Below are 22,631 nucleotides of genomic sequence, written 5' to 3'. Positions count from 1 at the left end.
CTCACCTAGTTGTGGTTGCAGGTTAGAGCATTAACCTTTGGACTCCGCCTCTCTAGCCGTCGGTTGTTTAAAATAATAACTTCTGTCCTATTTCCTTATCAAATTCAATTTAAAAATTATGATTCGAGTTTGCTTCCACAACCTGTTCCTTTAGCTCATTCCATTTACCACAACACTTACGCTAAATGAAACCACAACACACACATGACGTATACAACATATATGACACGATACACACCACACATATGACACACACACCACACATGATACATAATACACCAAAGAGCCAAAACTAAACCACCGCGAGCACAATTGAGTACATTACACACACACACACACCACCACCTCACACACCCACCCAAAGTGACTTAAACACCAAACATGACACACACTACACACCACGCATGACACACACACACCACACCATGATACACCACACCATGATACACACCACGCTTGACACACACCACACATGACACAAAGTACATCAAAGAGTGCATAAGCTGTACCTACCACAAATCACTGGTAACAGGCGAACTGACAAAAATTGAGAAGACTGCTAATGTAGTCCCAATATACAAGATGGGTGAAAGTCAGGAGGCACCGAACTACAGGCTAGTGTCCCTAACTTGCATACCATGCAAGTTGACGGAGAAGATTGTGCGAAAAAAGCTAGTGGAACATCTGGAGCGAAAGAACTGTGTAAGACATCAGCATGGGTTCAGGGATGGCAAATCATGCCTCACAGGATTAACTGAATTCTACGGTAATGCAAAAAAAAAAGAAAAAAAATCAGGCACGAAAGAGAGGGCTGGGCAGACTACATAATTTTCGATTGCCAGAAAGCCTTTGAGATAGTACCACATAAAAGACTAGTGCACAAATTGGAGATGCAGGCAGGAATGAAAGGAAAGATGCTCAACTGGATAAGGAAGTACCTAAGCAACAGAAGAGTCACTGTGAGGGGTGAGGTCTCAGAGTGGCGAGGCGTCGCCAGTGGAGTCCCACAGGGATCAGCTCTTGGACTTATAATGTTTCTGATATATGTAAATGATCTCCCAGAGGGTATAGGCTCATTTCTCAATATTTGCTGATGATGCAAAAATTATGAGGAGGATTAAGCCAGAGGAAGATAGTATGAGGCTACAAGATTACCTAGACAAACTTCAGGAATAGTCCAAAAAAATGGCCACTAAAGTTCAACCCAAGTACATGTAAGGTAATGAAACTATGTGGAGGGAACAGAAGGCCAGGCACAGGATACCAAATGAGAGACGAAGTCCTCCTCGAAACGGACAGAGTACTTCAAAGAAGTACTTCATGAAAGAAAGATCTAGGAGATGATATCACGTCAAACCTGTCTCGTGAAGTCCACATCAAAAGTATAACATCGGCGGCGTATGCGAGGCTGGCTAATATCAGAACTTCCTTCAGAAACCTGTGTAAGGAATCCTTCAGAACCTTGTATACCACATATGTAAGACCAATCCTGGAGTATGCGGCCCCAGCATGGAGCCCGTACCTTGTCAAGCACAAGACGAAGCTAGGCAAAGTTCAGAGGTATGCCACTAAGCTAGTCCCAGAATTAAGAGGCATGAGTTACGAGGAAAGGCTGCGTGAACTGAACCTCACGTCGCTGGAAGACAGAAGAGCTCGAGGAGACATGATCACCACATACACAATTCTTAGGGGAATTGACAGGGTAAACAAAGATGGATTATTTAACGCAGGAGGTACACGCACAAGGGGACACGGTTGGAAGCTGAGTACCCAAATGAGCTACAGAGCGATTAGGTAGAACGTTTTCAGTGTCAGAATAGTTAGTAAATGGAATGCACTAGGAAGTGATGTGGTGGAGTCTTACACCATACACAGTTTCGAACGTAGGTATGATAGAGCTCGAGAAGCTCAGGAATCTATATACCAGTAGATTGACGGTTGAGAGGCGGAACCAAAGAGCGAAAGCTCAATCCCCGCAAGCACAACTAGGTGAGTACATACACACGCACAAAACACAGCAAAATATATAGCAATCGAGCAGCAAAATATATTTTATTTATAATATATACATAGTTTTCATTAAAATTCCCTTACAAGCTTCCAATTCAGTTCAGTCATCTCACTGCTTCAGCTATCATTAAAACCTCATTAGCCGCAAGATATGGAAGTTTTATACCAAGAAATACCCCCTCCCCCCCCCCCCCCCCCCACCCAATAATTTATCAAACCCTTATCAATTTACATACATACATATATATACTCCACAACCCATTCATGCCTAGACATTAGCCTGTTTTTTACCAACATTACCCCATTTAGTCAGATGTAATTTACACCATATTATTCCCTAAATTGTATTAACAGCAAGATTTCAGTATCCCAACAGCTTATTCACCCTATTACATCTTTCATTTTTGATGTATGGCAATTGTCATGCATCATATTGATGCATGTCAATCAGCAAGGTAACCATAATCTTCAAGCAGGTCCAAAAATATTGGCAACTACCTTAATATATTCAAACACACCAAATGTTGTAATTACATGATAAAATACCCCACCTGGCCACGGTTCACATATGGTTAAACCAGAGTGTTTATGTTGTATTGAAATAAACTTAGCTTAAATAATAATTTGAGATAAAAGTTATACGAAGATAAAAAATAATTTATCACCATACACACAAAGTGCTTCACTTGTACATACACTAAAAATACACAAAATCAAAACATAAAACGCACATGTTTACACTCAATATTGCATTTACGCGCAAAGTATGCCATTTCCACACAAAATACGACATTAACACATAAAATATGCCATTTACACACAAATATGACTCGTGCACAAAGTATAGTATTAACACAAATATCACAAATTGCATATACGCTTACACGAATCAAAATGCACTTTCACAAAAATAACACAACTTCATAAACATCACTTTCACAAAATGCCCGCACACCGTCACCAAAACCAAATACACTTTCACATTTGATCAGGAAGATCAATTTTTCAGATAACGCATACAGAACTTACACAAATACATTATTTGCACAAAATACAATTTCACAAGTTCCATTACTGCAATTAAAACACTACTTGCAGAAATATACTCTTAACTCAGATACACTGTTTACACAACTTCCACTAACAGAATGAATACGCAACCTGCATAAATATATTCACACACAACTAGCACAAATACATAATTTGGCTAAATACAATTACAAAACATGCTTAATTAATACAAAACTTGCATAATTAATGCAAAACTTGCATAACTAATACACATCTTGCACAATTAATACACAACTTGCACAATAATTATACAGCTTGAACAATTACAATCAACAATTACATAACAGGCACAATTACAGTCAATACATACCTGGCACAAATACACAATTCGCGCATATACAATTACAAAACATGCGCAATTAATACACATATTGCATAATTATTACACAACTTGCACAAATTCAATCAATACATAACTAACACAAATATTCAATTCTCAAAAATAATATACAACTTGCACAATTAATAAACAACTTGCACAAATGCAAAGACAAAACTTTTTCCCTGCAAATTTGTACAGCATCAATTATAATATGCTAAGTTAAAAAAAAAATTGCTCCTTAAATATTATAAAATTTCGCAGATATGTATCCAACAGCTTGCAGCGCTGTATTCAAAGCTCATAATCCTCATAGACAATATATTATATTATATATACATACATATATTATTCATGCCAAACTGTTCTAGTCATCTAGCTTGTGTCCACTGCTTAATGTATATATTAATACTATATTTATATCCCCATGTTAACTCTACTCCCATCATGTCACCCATATTTAAGCAGTCTAGCAGTCTTATTGGATTTGGCCTTTGTTATGTTCGGTTAGGACAGGTTGGGTTAGGATAAGTTAGTAAATCTAGCAAAATGCTATTTCCCACCTAGATTTAACCAACCTAAAAACATATGTAAACCAGTCCTAACCTATAAGACCTAACCCATACCTATAATATCTTATCCCATCCTAAGCTAGCCTAATAGAACCTAAATCAAGCTGAATTTATTTAACTTGCTTCAATAAAATTTACTGACAGGTGTTAAATCTATGTTAATTTAAGCAAGTTTACTATATTCTACTAAGATGCGTCTTAACAGAACCTAAATTTAACTAAATGTAGCAAAAAAATCAACTTGTAGTACCTAAATTCAACCTAACAAAAGCTAAAAAGCTAATATTAGCACGCACTTTTTTTACCATTAGTACTTGGATTTTGTTTCACTATTCCATCATATTCGTTTCATTCATTCATACGAGTTCATTTTCTCAGACATGACAAAGTACAGTATAATGTTTTATTTCAGAAATGTTTATGCTTGAACATGATCTTTTAATGAAGAAAAGTACTCTTAACAAATATATTACTTTAACAGTCGCGTTTTAGTATTCTGGGTCTCGTATATATGTAACAAACACAAGCTGACAGTGTAACGGTTCCATGTAACAAGTGACGCACGAACCATAACGGCTGCATGTAACAAGAGACGTACAAAACGTAACGGTTGCATGTAACACGAGACTCACAAACTATAACGGCTGCATGTAACAAGACTCTCAAACCATAACGGCTGCATGTAACAAGACTCACAAACCGTAAAGGCTGTATGCACCAAGAGACGCACAAAACGTAACAGGCTCCGTGTAACAAGAGACGCACAAAGTGTAACGGCTGCATGTAACAAAAAAACAAAAATAGTCCTGAACATGGAATTTAGCCAACAAGACTGCTTTCCGAACTACACAAAAACATAAAAGACAAGAAAGTAGCAACTTAGTCGTTAATTTGTATGATTGTAATCAAACACAATAATACGCAAAAAATTATTTATCTATAAAATGATAATATCATGCGGATATTTACTATACATCGCGGTAATATTGACTGTGACGTACCTTCATCTGTGCTATTTTACTGTGTTGGAGAAGGAATAGGATTTATACCCAAGACTTGCTTATGATCTAGCGTTCTTGATCCTCCTCCCCCCCACCCAAAAAAAAACTGTTTAGTACTATACATGTTTTACCTTTGTAAGCGAAATGAATTAACAGTTAATCTGCGCCCAGCATTATGTACTGTTTACCGTCGTGGCTTCGGCCCATTTTTGACCTATGTTGAGTAGATATAGCATCCGCAATGTTTAGCGTGTAAGTGCAGTATGAAGCTGACAGTATATACTATGCGAAGCTCGTTCTCTCACTTTATCCTCCGTAACAAAATTGTAGTGGTTTAGCCTAGCCGAAAGCGCCAAAAGCTAGGCTACCCACCTAGCCTATCGGCGCCGATGCTGGTTATAATTATTGCCAGGAAGCGTCAATTTGGCACTGAGTTTCCTTAAACTACTGCAATTGTTAAGGAGTCGAATGCGTAAAATAAACAATGTGGGTCCAGTAAGCGAACAGGTTGAAAATTAATGTTGAATATGATGATTCTAGGTTATTTTTGTGTACAAAATTAGATCTAGAAGTGTAACGTTCTTCTCAATGTATTAGAAGCTATATGGCTGTAATATGGGATCTAGTGTATGTTTCTTGCAAAAACGTTAAAGCATCGTATCACTGCTAGACAGCTTAATGCGGTCCCTTCTATGATATTTCCTATTCCTTCTTGTTGTAACTGATGAAAGTATTATGGTGATTTCTCTTTTATAGATGACTAGGAGGGGTATCCGGCGTTGACGGACCTCATTTACGACAGTGCCAAGTACAGTTACTTGACATGAAGTCGTTGACGGACTTTAGAAAGTTTGTGGTGCTTAAGACACGCCTTGTGGTACTTCTTCGTTTCAAAACAATTACACTGCCTCGCGACCCTACTTAATTTCAAAACGATTTCAAACAATTCGGGCAAGGATTGTCCTACCACATAAATCTATGTAATAGCTTTTCCTAAATATGTGGTATAGCGAAGCTGTAACTGGTCGAGGAAGAGAAAGGCAATGGAGAAGGACATTTGAAGATGCAGGAGACGAGTGTGTGGAAGACAGAGAAGAGAGAAAATAGAATGGCTAGGAGAAAGAGAAGAGGCTGTGAGGCAAAAAGTGTTAAAAATAAGAAATGGAGCGATAGAGAGAGAGAGAGAGAGAGAGAGAGAGAGAGAGAGAGAGAGAGAGAGAGAGAGAGAGAGAGAGAGAGAGAGAGAGAGAGAGAGAGAGAGAGAGAGAGAGTGGAGGGGTGAAGAAATGCCATACAGAAAGAAATTGAAAGAACAACGAATAGAGTTTTGAAACTCATACAAATAGCTTAAATTTTTAGATATATTACATGATTTGTTTCAGTGACCTCCGTGAAATTACTTTAGTACATAGCCTAAGTCGTTGAGTTTCAAATTTCCTACACAAACTTGATAGTCTGCACCTGACAAACGAAAGTATCAAAAGAAGGCGCCAAGCCGGGAAGAGAATGTAGCTTGAAAAACAAAAGAGCTACAAACAAAGCCTCAGCCATTGCACGTGGAGAATGCAGTTAGGAACAGAAGGAGAGGATGTCGTAAACTCTCAACATTCGCTCCGTTCACCAACAGAATTCTTGGTGATCCATTTCACTTCAGGGGCTAGGCGCTTGTGTCTCGTAATATGGACATCAAATCCCACTCTTACACGCTCGCTGAATTTCGTGAAATATTCCAGTCGTAACATTTTCCGTGTTTCGTTAATATGACATCAACACTTGTAATCTCAGTGGCGACATTATTCTACTTGTGTATGAGAGAGAGAGAGAGAGAGAGAGAGAGAGAGAGAGAGAGAGAGAGAGAGAGAGAGAGAGAGAGAGAGAGAGAGAGAGAGAGAGAGAGAGAGAGAGAGAGAGAGAGAATCGTAAATACTAACGAGAAAAATGATATAAAGATAATGCAGATTTTCCGTAGGTCTCTCTCTAACATCCTAAAATAATATTGCCCTATTCAGTTTTGAACTTTATAAAGCTACAGTTCGTCCAAAATCATTAATCATGAAAAAGAGAGTAACTAAAACTTTTAAGAGGATAACTTACAATTTCAGATGAAACGTCAATCATCAAATTACCTTTTTCTCAAATATTGATTGATGGCAATAAAGATAAATATAAATAAAAAGGATCGTTACTAAACATTATAGAGAAAATACGAGGTATTGCAACACGCAAATTTACCAATATTTTAAAGATAAAACCAAAGACAGATTACAAAGTTTATGTTTTCAAGTACAACATATTCTACAACAAAACTAATCTATGAGGTCTCTGAAGAACAAATATATATTATATATATATATATATAAAATTCTCCCCCTTCTTTCCGGAAGACTCTGTGGCAGCAACGCCGGCAACACCATTACCCAGTTCAAGGCCATGTGTGGTGAGAACCAGACTGGCTCTCTCCCTCTCCAGGACACCCCACCATTACTTAGTGTTAGCTGGGAGAGTAAGAACGGAAACAGTTTAACGTTTAGCCAGCACTCACTTGTGTAACTTCTCGGTCAAGGGTTACGAGTTAGCTTTATAATTACTGGTACAATGAATTATATATATATATGCCATTTAACTCTGAATACGTATGAGTGTTCGCTTCTCCTACCACCCCCCTTTTTTATGGTGTACACTTTATTATGCAAGGTTATACAGTTACATATCTGATATGTATATCAGGTGTATATATCTTGTATGTATACATAATATGTATATCATATGTATCAGTTACATATCTGATATATATATATATATATATATATATATATATATATATATATATATATATATATATACAATTTATTATTTGTAAAAAACATTTATACGCCAGATGTGTCTAGTTCTTTGTCATCAGTCCCCAAATTTATTATTAATTAAGGTTAATGTCTGGTGTGCATTATGAAAAAAATGAATCATAGGGCCTTTCTTCTTTAAAAGACATGTTGTAAATGCTGATGGCTATTTAGAAATGCTGCAGCATTTCTAAATTCCTGAACTTAACCGATTAGAACTAATATGCGATACAATGTTTCAATAAGATGGTGCCCCTACTTACTATGCTCTGAGAGTTTAGACAATTTCGAAGTAAAAAATTTCCTTACAGGTGGACTATTATTTTGGCCTCCGAGATCGCTAGATTTGATTTCTGTTGATTTCTTTTTATGGGGAGATGTAAAAATTAATATTTAAGTAAATCTAAAAAGTAAAGCAAGGCCTAGACGAGAACCGGGCAGCGGGGACGTTGAGCCCCCAAATCATCGCAAGGTAAAGTAACCTCGTCCTTTACGGATTAATTCTGTGGAATATAACTCTAAAATAATATTTAAAATTGCAAGGTCCGATGTACCTAACAGGCAGAATATTTGTTATTTTCAAATATTTCTTTCCATTTTTTTAACAATAATCTATTTTATTAGGAACATGAATAACTGACTTAGTTATGTTACGTTAGGATAGGCTAAGATATGTTATGCAGTCCCCGTGGCTCAATGTAATACACTCGCTCCGCGCTTCGCGAGCGCTTTGGCTTGGGCTCGAATCCTGGCTGGGGAGGATTTAGTGGGCGCTAATCCTTAACTGTAGCCTTTGTTCACCCAGCAGTGAATGGGTACCTGGTTGTTAAACAATTTGGCGTGTCGTATTCCGGGGAACATAGGATTAAGGACCTGCCCGAAACGCTATGCGTGCTAGTGGCTGTACGAGAATGTATGAACTCTTGTATATATGTAAATAAAGAGAGCAAATAAAGAAAAAAGTTAGGTTTGATCAAATTTCTATGTTACTTTTAACTCAAAATACATAAAATTGCAATCATATTCAGTGTAATACAATGAAAACTAGCATTTCATAAGATTTTTTATTTTTAATTCAATATTCCACAAAAATTTGGATTGTTAGGCAACTATGGCTATTAGGCACGACAAATATATATATATATATATATATATATATATATATATATATATATATATATATATATATATATATATATATGTGACAGTGTCAGACCACGCAGGAAGAATTGAAACAGGAATTTCCTTAAGTTATTTCGTATTTAATAATACATCTTCAGAGATGTATTATGTGAGCCTGAGGTACTAAGTACCTCAGAGAGACTTAAAAGGTACTGGATGTGGAAGGCTTTAATCAGATCAATGACAAATATTGGGGGAATGTCACGTTTTAGAATTAGTTTGAATCAGAAAGCCGATTGTTTTATTTCTAGCTAGTGGCACTTTTACATGTCGTGCTAAAATAAATATTTGTTTGCAGTTGTCAGTTATGTAAATGTGGCAACATGCTGAGGATTGAGGGTTGTAGCCGGTCTCAATGCTACGATTAAAATTAATAGTATGCAGAACTCTGGAAGGAGATGATATATTTGTGACAGTCAACTAGTGTACCTCAAGTATTGATAATTTTTCCTTGAAGATTTCAACCGTGGGAACAGTTGAAGAAGGTTCCTCAATTAATTTATAATCAGTGCTCAGGGTGTGATTACCTATTTACGTAGTGTGATAGTTGATTTTCACTATTGTTTGAGAGTTGTAACTTGTTTATGATATATTATGTGCCTATTTCCCCGTCTTTCATGTTGACTGGAGAAAAGGTTCTCTCAGTTTGTGTGAATTAAGTACAATGTCTCCACTGTAGTCGTATTTATTTTTATTGTAATATGAATATATTGTTTAGTTTAATGTGTGGTCTTAATTTACCTAATTTCTTCAACATGCATCTAAATAGCAATACTTAACATATCTTTATTCAGGTAAAGGCTGGATTGTGGGGCTGAGCCTGAAAGAAGTACCTAGGACCTATAGAATCTTTATTCAGCGCTATCAACTGTAGTGATAGCAGGCTAATAATTAAAGGTATACGGTAGGCTAATGAATCCTAAGCAGTTATTTTAATTACCATTAGCAGCATTTTTGTTTTGAACAGCATCCGTAACAGATTTGATTTGCACCAGAACAATTATAAAGTTATTATAACAATTATTAAATAAATTTGAATAATTCTTAGGTAAATGATTAGTCATTGTATGTATTATAAATGATTTTAACAACTGTTCTTAAATTATCATATTATAAATATTATTACTACTTTATCATCTTAAATAAATTTGCGAGCGCTTTGGCTTGGGTTCGAATCCTGGCTAGGGAGGATCAACACCATATTCACGCTAATGTTAGTATTACTATACTAGTATTATAGTAGTAATATATTATATATAGTAAATATAGTAAAACAAAATATAATAAATATAGTAAAAAAATATAGTAAATATAGTAAAAAATATACTAGTATTATTAGTATATATTTTGTTCAGAATATATTATTATTATTAAGTGAAGGAAATAAAATATATATATATATATATATATATATATATATATATATATATATATATATATATATATATATATATATATATATATATATAATATATATATATATATATATATATATATATATGTCGTACCAAGTAGCCAGAATGCACTTCTCAGCCTACTATACAAGGCCCGATTTGCCTAATAAGCCAAGTTTTCATGAATTAATGTTTTTTCGACTACCTAACCTAACCTAACTTTTTCGGCTACCTAACCTAACCTAACCTATAAAGATAGGTTAGGTTAGGTTAGGTTAGGTAGGGTTGGTTAGGTTCGGTCATATATCTACGTTAATTTTAACTCCAATAAAAAAAATTGACTTCATACATTAATGAAATGGGTAGCTTTATCATCTCATAAGAATAAAATTAGAGAAAATATATTAATTCAGGAAAACTTGGCTTATTAGGCAAATCGGGCCTTGCATAGTAGGCTGAGAAGTGCATTCTGGCTACTTGGTACGACATATATATATATATATATATATATATATATATATATATATATATATATATATATATATATATATATATATTAGTTGATTTTATACCCGCATTAGGTCAGGTGATAATACAATGAAGGTGAAAAACATGGGGGGATACATAAGGGATAAACATAGGGGCTGCAGAAGGCTTATTGGCCCATACGAGGCATCTCCTATCTAAACACAAAGATTAATCCAGTGTAATTGGCCTGTTATGTTGGACATTGTCTTCTGTGTTGGCATCGATATGTTCTTGTCTTGTCCTTACTCTCATGGTGGGTAGAGTAAATAGTTCCGTGATTTGGGTGTGATTTTTCACCCAAATCACGGAACTATTTACTCTACCCACCATGAGAGTAAGGACAAGACAAGAACATATCGATGCCAACACAGAAGACAATGTCCAACATAACAGGCCAATTACACTGGATTAATCTTTGTGTTTAGATAGGAGATGCCTCGTATGGGCCAATAAGCCTTCTGCAGCCCCTATGTTTATCCCTTATGTATCCCCCCATGTTTTTCACCTTCATTATATATATATATATACAGTATATATATATATATTTATATATAATATATATTAGTGAAAAAAAAACAAATTTTCGGAGGTAACCTACATCCTTTCTCAAGGTGGTGTATACAAAGTTCTGAACATTGTATATTGTACCTTGAGAAAAGATGAAGATTATATCTGAGAATTTGGTGTTGAATACACTTCCATATGTATTGGGTCTTTCACCTTCATTCAAGCACTACGGCATAATAGTAAGTTTTTCCATTACTATTATTATTATTGTTGTCTCCGAGCAGTCTCTGAAAGAGCACCGTTGTTCTACTATTAACCATTAAGTACTAGAGCCTCACAGTAGGCTTCTGCCATTCATTTAATTAATATCACATTTTCTCTTGAGAAATGCCTTCCACGAAGTTTATTTCTAAATATTTTACTTTGAAATGTTATAAAACTATCGCCTTCAATACGGGGAGACGGTTTCTGTGACGATTACCATAGGTCTTTGTGTATTGGCTACCTATTCCTTTATGAAATACGTCCTTATTAAAAGCAAGTTGTCAATTTAGTATCCGTATTGGAACAGTATTTGGAAATCAACTCGTGCAAATACTAAAAGGGTGTGGCATATATCTATCATTTGGCTGAATATCTGAGAGTTTTCCAACCCATGCTGACTGGGATAGGCCTACGATTATACTGAACTGCAAAATTTGCTCAATTCAAATTTGAAACTAATTTTAATATAATTTCAAAATTAAATTATAGGTTTATTATTGTCGTTAGACAATAAAATATTCATATTATTAATATTATTGTTTTATTTACATTTCGAAGTACTTTAATATTAATAAATGGTTTAAAACTGTAATAAGTTATTTTTTTTAATAGTAAAAGCAGTATTAAGATAATAATAAATATATTTTAATTGAGCAATACTGTGGTAGGCTAACTCCACACACACACATAATACACTCCGCCCCTCAGAGCCGGCACGCTAATGTAATGAGAATTCGCTCACACATTAATCAGAGTTTCATAAAGAAGGATTTTTAATACTTGGGCAATTAATTATAACCATAACATATTGCGCTGAGAAAATAATTATTAAACATGCCGTCATATTTACGCAAAATATTTGTCGATGTAATTAATTACATTGCGCACAATATATATTTCAGACTACATCATGGGGGGAAATATTATTGCTGTAGACCAATAGACTTCCTGTGAATCAACACCGACTCACCATAATCAACACATATTCGTCATAATCAACACCTATTCGCCACAAAGCAATAGGTATTCGCCATAAATCAACACATAAACCAATACCTACTCGCCATAAAGCAACGGGTACTCGCCATAAAGCAACGGGTACTCGCCATAAAGCAACAGGTACGTGCCATAAAGCAACAGGTACTCGCCATAAAGCAACAGGTACTCGCCATAAAGCAACAGGTACTCGCCACAAAGCAACAAATATTCGTCATAAAGCAACAGGTACTCGTCATAAAGCAACAGGTGCTCGCCATAAAGCAACAGGTACTTGCCATAAAGCAACAGGTACTTGCCATAAAGCAACAGGTACTCGCCACAAAGCAACAGGTGCTCGCCATAAAGCAACAGGTGCTTGCCATAAAGCAACAGGTGCTTGCCATAAAGCAACAGGTGCTTGCCATAAAGCAACAGGTACTCGCCATAAAGCAACAGGTACTCACCATAAAGCAACAGGTACTCACCATAAAGCAACAGGTGCTCCCCCATAAAGCAACAGGCTCAAATAAAGCAAGACATGTTCACCATAACACCTACTCACCATAGCACAACATTGCCCCTTCACTATCAATATACTCGCTCCTTCACTGAACCTAAATAACAGCTGGTTGTCACATTATAAAGCGCACACAAGAATCTAAAGTTGTCCGAGGTTGCTTGCCTCATATATAAAGCTGGGACCCGTCGCTAACCTGTAAACAAGAACCTATTTCCCCATAAAATACTTCCCTGGTATACGTGATTAGTGACCGTTGTTAGATAACGTGGTAGAGTGTGGCTGTTGTGTGATTATGTGGTAACAACGAGGTCAGAGGGCAGTTGACAACGAGGTCAGTTGACAACTAGGTCAGAGGTCAGTTGACAACTAGGTCAGACAACGAGGTCAGAGGTCAGTTGACAACGAAGTCAGAGGTCAGTTGACAACTAGGTGAGAGGTCAGTTGACAACTAGGTGAGAGGTCAGTTGACAACGAGGTGAAAGGTCAGTTGACAACGGCAGCAGGCACTTACCTTACCCTTGAAGACGTCTTAACTCCGAGACTCCCCGCGAGAGCTCTTCGTTTCCATGACAAGTCACCATTTTACAATCAAATTCCCGCGTTGTTGTGTTTTTGTCACTAAATTATTCCCCGACGTTATCTAGATCACAAAATAACTTATTAAGTCAAAACTGACCATTGCGATGGATTTTCTGTTTCAAGTCACACACAGTCACTTTCAAAGTTGGTCACATCTCTCTGCTGGATCACAACTTTGTTCACTTCAGGTTATCCAGCTAGACTGGTGCTCCCAGTTACTTACAAGTATATAGTAACACTCGCTGTATCTTTTAGTTTAAGTCGGCAGAGTTTGTGATGACTAGTTACCGCGAGTGTGTAGACACAGGAGAAAAAACACAGGTAAGTTTACGTATCGCGCCGCCGCGGGCCGCCCGCCTCCCGCCAATGGCTGGCGGCTGTGTGGCGGGTGCGGTCTACGACCTGACGAAAGTTGACTCTCGTGACGTCATGGCTCCTCTTTATATAATTATTACCTAATATAACCGAAGCCAATCTAATCTAATCTAACATCATTTAACACGATGAAAATAATACATGACGTTCTGTGTTTTATCTGTGTTGTGTATGAATTGTGTTATGTGACTATGACGTCATACTGTTAATGAAGTTACCGGTATTGGATCGCATTGGCCCGAGGGCGGGAGGTTAGATACCAACGATTACTTTATTATTTAACAAAAATTATGTTATACACCGAGAGAGGTGTATCCAGCTTCTTAGTGTATATACACCTAGTTAAACTTTATATCTTATTTATGTCTACGACTAGAGTCACGCCTGCCGTAGAGGGCAACCTTTATTCTAAATCTTTTGTTTTGATTTGACGTCGTCCTTGAAGCAAAAACATCTTTGTGGAATTAGCTTTGTGATGTTAAAAGTCATTACGTTATGAGGAAAAATTTTGAAATCTAGGTGATACGAATGCAATTAAACGGGATATTGTAATTCATTCAAATATATTTGTTAATTTTTGGAAAAATCTATTTAATTAATTCTCTACAGCCCGTCAGGCTGTTCATGAGACGCCTAAATAACGCTCGAGATTTATCAACACAAACATTTATCTGAAAACGCAAAACAATCTACCTCTTCCAGCTTTTTTCATTTATTTAACTAAATGTGGAAAGGGTCTTACAAAATGTATAATTGTAAAAGGTGACAGTAACAAAATTAAGCCATACATTCTAACATTAAAATTTATATAATTATATATATATAGCTGATACCCATATATCAAAGCTATCAACATACAGGAATGCAAATAGATCCTAAGCAATATTTACAAGTATTACTTAGTATCTAAACCAGAGAGGCGTAATTTACATTTGAAATATCAATTACGAACGACACTTAGCCTAGCGAGAAACAGCTGTCATGGCGTCGGTGACCCCGGGAGTGGCGGGCGCTCACCTGGTCACTGAACAACCGCTCCCACACCAGGACTCGCCTTACCATCAAGTCATTTTATTATATAAGTGTGTTGAGTGTACGCGAGTCGCATCCAAAACACAATACAGGACATTCTCCGTGTTGCCCTCCAGGACTGGCTCTTCTGATACTTCCCTTCCCTGCTCCAGGACAGACGCCGTCCCCATCAGAAGGTAACATTTGTTGTTAAGATTGATAATAGAATTCTGTTTCCTTGGGCACCATGAAGTTATTTTATCATTCATAAAAGATGTGTATGTCGTATATCTGTATGGCTTAATGGAGTAATAAAGATGGTATATCACTAGAGGGGAGAGGTAGGGAATTATCAGGGGAAAGCCTAACCATTACGACTAAATAGCACTTGGAAGAGATCAGGATTTGGGATGGGACGGAGGGAAGAACCACTTGGCCGGTCGGGGATTGAATGTCGCCCTGCATGACGCCAGACCGTCGCTCCACCGTCCACCCCAAGTGGTTGGTATTCATTAGGGGGAGAGGAAGCCTGTTACGACTTTCGAGGTGCACCTCGAGGCTGAGGACGAGGCGGTCACCCAATCAGCGCTGGCGTTACCCCGGGACGTCTGACAGCTGAGTGGACAGCGCTTCGGATTCGTAGTCCTGAGGTTCCGGGTTCGATCCCCGGTGGAGGCGGAAAGCAATAATTTGTTACTTGTCGTTTGTAGGCAGTTGGTTGGCGAGTGAGTGGTTGTATGGGGCGGCGATACACTGACGCAGGTCTTAATAAATGATCCGACTCGCTTTCACGTCTTGAAGAACTGTGCACTTACTTCCTTGATGCCTTGTGGGATTTTATCGAAAGAGTAGTTCTCATTTTGACTTTATACATAGGCGATTGCACTCACATTTTTTGTTGTTTCCGAAGGGATCTTGCCTAATAGGAAATCATCTGTGATTGCGTTAGTAATCCGTAATCGTAATTTCTTCTTCTTAATAGTAGGTGCATTTTGCATGAAGGGTTTTTCCTCCCGATGACTGCACCAGTACAAATATAGGGAGGCGCGTATATGTTGAGTATGATAAGAGCTTCAAAAGTGTTTGTTGCAGTGTGGTGTAGGTGGAGGAGCGGCGACTACAACAGAGGTGTATGTTAGAGGGAGACTTGCCGCACCGTAGGGCGGTGTGTTGTGTTTGTGGCGTCAGCTGATCCTTGATGCTGCGACGAGGCAGTTGTTGTCTGTGTTTAGCTGTTGGTGGCGCCAGGTATAAATGTGGCACAGGTCAAATGTGGCCCAATTTGTTGGTCTACTGGAACTATATAGCCAGAGCTTTGACTATTTGATATTTTTCCTGTAATGAGAGGTTACCTACTAATATATGCTCGATGGTAAAGGGTATTTTAAGTGTGTGATAAATACTTGTTTGAAATTTACTCTGGCACTGTGATGTCGGAAGCAGTGAAGGAGATAGTGTTCGATTGTTTCAGGCACCTGACAGTGGATACAGAGTTCGTTGATGTCTGTCCTGTACTTAGAGCTGTGTGCTGCTAGTTTGGTGCGTCCCAGCCTTAATCTGATCTGTTACATCAATTTCTCTGCTTCTACATCTGACATGTTTCCCATTTTTTTATGGACCCATAGTACAAAGGTGAGCATGACGTTTTGCATTTCATTACAAAATCTTGGGCGATGGTATCTTTGAAGGCTCCTTTATTTGAAACATGAGGAATTGAATGACGGGAAATGTGAGGCGTATTGTGCATCGCTTTGGCTAGTTAATCTACAAGTTCATTATGGAGTATACCACAATGCGCTGGAACCCATTGGATATGTCATAACCGTTCAATCGATGTTCATGAAGAAGTTGAAGGCATGGGTAAACAAACTTTTCAAGTTGTTGAAGAGTACGTAATTGTTTGAATCGCACTCTTGGAATCACTACAGATTGTATATGTCCCAACTGGTAATGTGATTATTTGGAGAGCTTGGTATAAGGCATATGATTCACCTGTGAAAATCAGTCTTAGCGCCAACTCTGCCAAAAATGGTGTAGATGTTATTAGGCTTTTGTAGAGAGCGAATACCTTTTAGTTCTGCTCTGTTTATTTTTTTTTAACACCATCATGTGTCTTAACACTAACTCTAAATGTAAAATTTTACGTAATTTCTAAAATCGTTAGATACAGTTCTGCACCTTGACTGTTTTAAACTTGCAATACATATTGCTTTAATTCATATCAGGTCATGTGATAGATTATCTCAATTTAAATATCAGCCACAGAAACGTTTTTTTACCTAGGGTCATTTTTTAGCTGTTTCTACTTCTCTAGAATGGTAAAATTTGCTTCAGAGTTGGCATGCATTGTTGCTTTATTAATTATAAAGTTTTTAATGAACCTTTTTGTATGGAAACCGTCTGAGATAATTATATCTCAATGTGATGATAGACATAGCAATTAAATTAACTGGCTTGACTGTAATTATAAGGCTAGAATAATCATGGACCGCCACATATGATGTCTTCAGACTACTCGAGAATATTTAGTCTGTGTACTTTGTACTTTGTCACATTTTAAAGAATTCCAACCCTTCATGTGGTAAACTGGCTCTAGATGTTTTCCCCGGGTGTGTCTACCTCACATGCTAGTGGACTTATTTTTTCAATTGCAGTATATCTTCCATTGAACTTTATGCTTGATTAATCAATTATATGTAAATACTCCTGAGTACTGAATTAAGATACAATTGTAGTTTAAAATATATGTATATCGTCTGGGTTTAATAAGCAACAATAATATCATAGGTGGAGTAAAATCAATGAAGAAGCGCTTACTATCGCAGTATTAGTTATAAGAAGAATATTCAGTATTATAAGACCAGATTAAATTTGTATTTTGCAAGCTGCTCTTACTGTTGGTTGCAACAGTATTGATTTCCTCTCATTGTCTCTGCAATTGTCTCGCCAGTTTAGTAATGATGTCTTAATAGAGTATAAAATTTACTCATGTAAAATTGTGATGACACTTTTATTGACTTACAAATTCCATAAATTAATCAAACATTACAGCCGAATGTAATATATATATATATATATATATATATATATATATATATATATATATATATATATATATATATATATATATATATATATATATATATATATGTCGTACCTAGTAGCCAGAACTCACTTCTTAGCCTACTATGCAAGGCCCGATTTGCCTAATAAGCCAAGTTTTCATGAATTAATTGTTTTTCGACTACCTAACCTACCTAACCTAACCTAACCTAACTTTTTCGGCTACATAACCCAACCTAACCTATAGAGATAGATTAGGTTAGGTTAGGTAGGGTTGGTTAGGTTCGGTCATATATCTACATTAATTTTAACTCCAATGAAAAAAAATTGACCTCATACATAATGAAATGGGTAGCTTTATCATTTCATAAGAAAAAATTTAGAGAAAATATATTAATTCAGGAAAACTTGGCTTATTAGGCAAATCGGGCCATGCATAGTAGGCTGAGAAGTGAGTTCTGGCTACTAGGTACGACATATATATATATATTACGTATCCACTGCTATTCGCATTAATTATGTTTCCACAGGAAATTGGATTTTACTATTGGAATTCAGAAATAGAAACGCATCATTAACATCTGTTGAGTCAGGACGTTTTGTCCCGTTTTAATTCTGTAAATATTGGCACATCATTTCATTTTCAACATTTCAGTATCCTTGTGTATTAACGGCCATTGTTGTCATGTAGTCCTTAATATTTGTCTTAAATTACTTCTCGTCCTGTGCCTTCTTTTGGTAATTAAATCTGGCGAAATTTGTCTTAGTCTTCATTTCAATTGTCATTGCAGAATTGTTTACACATAATGCTGAAGCTGAAATTTTACTTTTTGAACTCGCTTATGCTTATGGAATTGTGCCATTCAGAAGCAACCTCTTAGGAGATTTTAGTATTATATTCAGCTGTTTTTTTTCCTATAAACTGTTGTTGGATCCTCAGATTTCTCTCTCTCCTAGTTTGACTGTAGGCAATTTTGTTTCTCATTGGACATGATAATATAGTTCTTTATAAGTTATTGTTTCCAGCTTTAATGAATTAACTTTAGTTCATATTGGAGGAGAAGCAGAAGAGAATTTATAAAGCAATTTTTGTTCTAAAAATTAATTGCCGTTAGAGAAATAAAAATATTGATATCGTTGTTATTTTGCATATAAAATTTCTCAGTTTATTTTATTCATAACCTGGGATAATTAATTTATTTGATTATCCCGGGCTCAGTTCTCACGGCAGGACAGAAGCGTTTGGGAAACGCTTCCTTTTACCTGATGTTTCTATTCACATAGCAGTAAATATATACCCCTTAAATTAGACAATTGTTGTGGGTTGCATCCTGGGGAAGGTTAGTAGTTGGCGTATGGGGGACTGGTAGCCTAACAGAACACGCTATCACCGAGTATGGTAACCATGGGGTAAACCATATCTCTGTCGCCCTTTCTTGGTCTCATTCTATATATCTGTTTCAGTTTCACTCACTCGTAGTATAGCCAACCTAGTACTTAGCTTAGAGCCAGCCTTAGCCTAAAGCCAGTCTTAGCCTAGTGCATAGTCTAAACCCAGCCTTAGCCTAGTACTTAGCCTAAAGCCAGCCTTAGTCTAGTACTTAGCCTAAAGCCAGCCTTAGCTTAGTACTTAGTCTAAAGTCAGCCTTTGCCTAGTACTTAGCCTAAAGCCAGCCTTAGCTTAGTACTTTAGCCTAAAGCCCGCCTTAGCTTAGTACTTAGCCTAAAGTCAGCCTTAGCCTAAAGCCAGCCTTAGCTTAGTACTTTAGCCTAAAGCCCGCCTTAGCTTAGTACTTAGCCTAAAGTCAGCCTTAGCCTAAAGCCAGCCTTAGCTTAGTACTTAACCTAAAGCCAGCCTTAGCTTAGCACTGAGCCTAAAGCGATAGGAGGGGGGGTGGGGGCCTGGTGGAAGGATTTGCGTGCAGGTCAGCAGCTTTCATTTTGAGTCTCTCTTGGACTCTACCTTGTCGGTGGGACTTAAGGCAACTGTCCCAACAGGATTTATTTAATGAGATGGAATTCTTGTTGCTTCTCTAACATTATTTTCCTACTTACGGCCTTTTAGTTTCCTCTATCCCCAAGGAAATATTGTGTTTTTTATTATTATGTTTAGTCCATGGGTTCTTGAGAGTATCTTTAGCTGTAGTAAATATATGTGTTCCCAGGTGCGTTCTTTTTTACCATACATTTAATGAAAGATTGTTCACTAGTCTAGCTCCATGTTGTTAGTAGTTAGTGGTGTAGCTCCTTGTAGTTGGTGTAGCTCCTTGTAGTTGGTGTAGCTGCTTGTAGTTGGTGGTGTAGCTGCTTGTAGTTGGTGGTGTAGCTGCTTGTCGTTGGTGGTGTAGCTCCTTGTTGTTGGACAATGAGAGGTGAGGTTTTTCTGCCCAACATGACTCTATCAACTACAAAAGTGCTTTTCAATCGTTGTAGAAGTCAACAAAATGCTCCAAATGTATCATAATTAAAGAGTTGTGGAAATTTATCATTTATTGCGTGTAGCTTACGATGAAATTTTAAAATTAAAACTGTGTATTTTATTGACCGTTAGTTTAGAACCTCATAGACATTGAGCACCTTCAAGGACATAAATAACTCCAGTCGTATTATTGATAAAGATCCTCAGTGCCACCTGAGTTTATTGCAACATCGAATGCTCTTAAATTAATTCCTCTGTAAGTACGTAATGAACGCCAAGGACTACGCCGATACGCATAATTTATCTTATGAGCCTGGCCCCACACGATGACCACGATGGTGTGCCAACCTGTCCTCTTACATAGAACGTCGCTTTGCGATCGTTTGCGTTACATAAGGACAACAATTGTCGTACTAGAAAATGGAAGCGGCTCGCGGAAGTGACGTACTGTCCCGTTTTCTGTTTTGGGTCCTCTGGTAGGTTAGGAGAGGACACGTTAAATTGTCCGATTTCTTGACGTTGGGAAACCTTAGGAGGACGGGGGTGGATATGCAGAACAGCGGACAGAAAAGTTATGGCCGTGGATAGTGAGTGTTGAAGGATATCCCTGGAAACACAAACCGAAGCTGTCTCTGTTTTCCGCTTGCTACAACTTGTAATAAAGTTGTTACATCTTGGCTTAACGTGTTTATGACGTATTAGAACGTTGTTACAACATGCTATATTGGTTGTTATAACTGGTTAGGAAGTGTTAAAACTTGTTCGAACGTTGTACCAACGTTGTAGTTTCGGTGTGTGGGCGTGTGGCGTGTGTGAGGCTGGACTTTTATAGAAGTGTACTGGGTTAAGCAAGATTGTAAATAACAGGAATAAACTGTGATCTTACGAAGCTTTTACGACACCGCAAAGTTTAATGGGTTCACATCATTCGTTTTCACTATTATCCAGTTACAATAGTATTTGTGTATTTATTTACATACAAAGAGATACAGTAAGTTGTGTCAACAGAGATTTTGGTTATTGTTAAATGGGACGCTCTCATAAAACCAGGCAGAGCGTTTTGGCCAAGTCTTAATGCTAACACTAAATTTGAATTCAAGCTTCAACGTGTAGTCAGGCTTAAAATATAACGAATTTGAGGAATAATATAATTACTGAATATAGCATTAGTAATAGGGCAAGGTGGTGATAATGAGGAATTATATTTACGGGGGTACGAATTATATTTACGGGGGACTGTACGGGGGTACGAATTATATTTACGGGGGACTGTACGAATTGTACGACTGTACGAATTATATTTACGGGGGACGTCACTTTCTACGTAAGTTAGAAGAAACAACTCGCCTATTTCTAGATAGTTGGGTTAGAAGCACAAGATGCGATACTATGGTGAACAAATTAGGTTCTTCTTTTTACTTTTGAATTCGGTATAGGTCGAGTAGAAAGTCTTGTGTATTGGGTCCTATACTTGCATGACATATGATGGGTGTAGGGACTTGCTGCACGTGCTTTACAAAATAATAATATATTAAGGTGGACGTTCCAAATGCCATCTTAACTTTACACTTGACCAAAGGGTTTATTAGAGAATACAGGGACACCTGTCACCCAAACTGTTTGGATATACTGAACCACAACACTGTTTTGCTGAATACTTCGCTCATACTGAAGCTTCCCCTCAAGGAGTCTTCATCGACCTAGCAGCAGCCTTTGACACTTCAAACAGGGAAATCATACTAGAACAGCTTGCTGAGCTAGGAATACAAGGAAAATAACTGAAATTGATAAAGGTCTAATTGAACTGTATATGTTTTGTTTAAAAACATATGCAGTAGCAAACTGTTTAAAAACAGGTGCAGTACTGCAGAGACTGCAGTATGTTGTTATCCTACATCTGATGTCACCATCTGTCACTGATGCCGACCGATCACTATCCTTCCGAATTATCGTAATGGATATTCCTTAATTCTGACTGGTCACTTAGCAAGCTAAAAA

The 22,631-nt window shown here is 37.1% G+C and overlaps 1 protein-coding gene across 1 annotated transcript in view; it reads right to left on the bottom strand.

Moving 5' to 3' along the window:
* The window catches only part of LOC123746823 (neuronal acetylcholine receptor subunit alpha-10), a 288,958-nt gene extending 274,826 nt beyond the window's left edge, over positions 1 to 14,132 (bottom strand). Inside the window, exon 1 of the mRNA XM_069319638.1 lies at positions 13,698 to 14,132. The gene's annotated coding sequence lies outside the window, so the exon portion shown is untranslated. The remainder of the gene's footprint in view (positions 1 to 13,697) is intronic.
* Between the last annotated feature and the right edge of the window lie 8,499 nt (positions 14,133 to 22,631).

Source organism: Procambarus clarkii, chromosome 93 (genome assembly GCF_040958095.1).
Source record: "Procambarus clarkii isolate CNS0578487 chromosome 93, FALCON_Pclarkii_2.0, whole genome shotgun sequence".
NCBI lineage: Eukaryota > Metazoa > Arthropoda > Malacostraca > Decapoda > Cambaridae > Procambarus > Procambarus clarkii.
The sequence above is the reverse complement of the archived record's forward strand: the minus strand, read 5'-3'. Positions and strand labels throughout refer to the sequence as shown.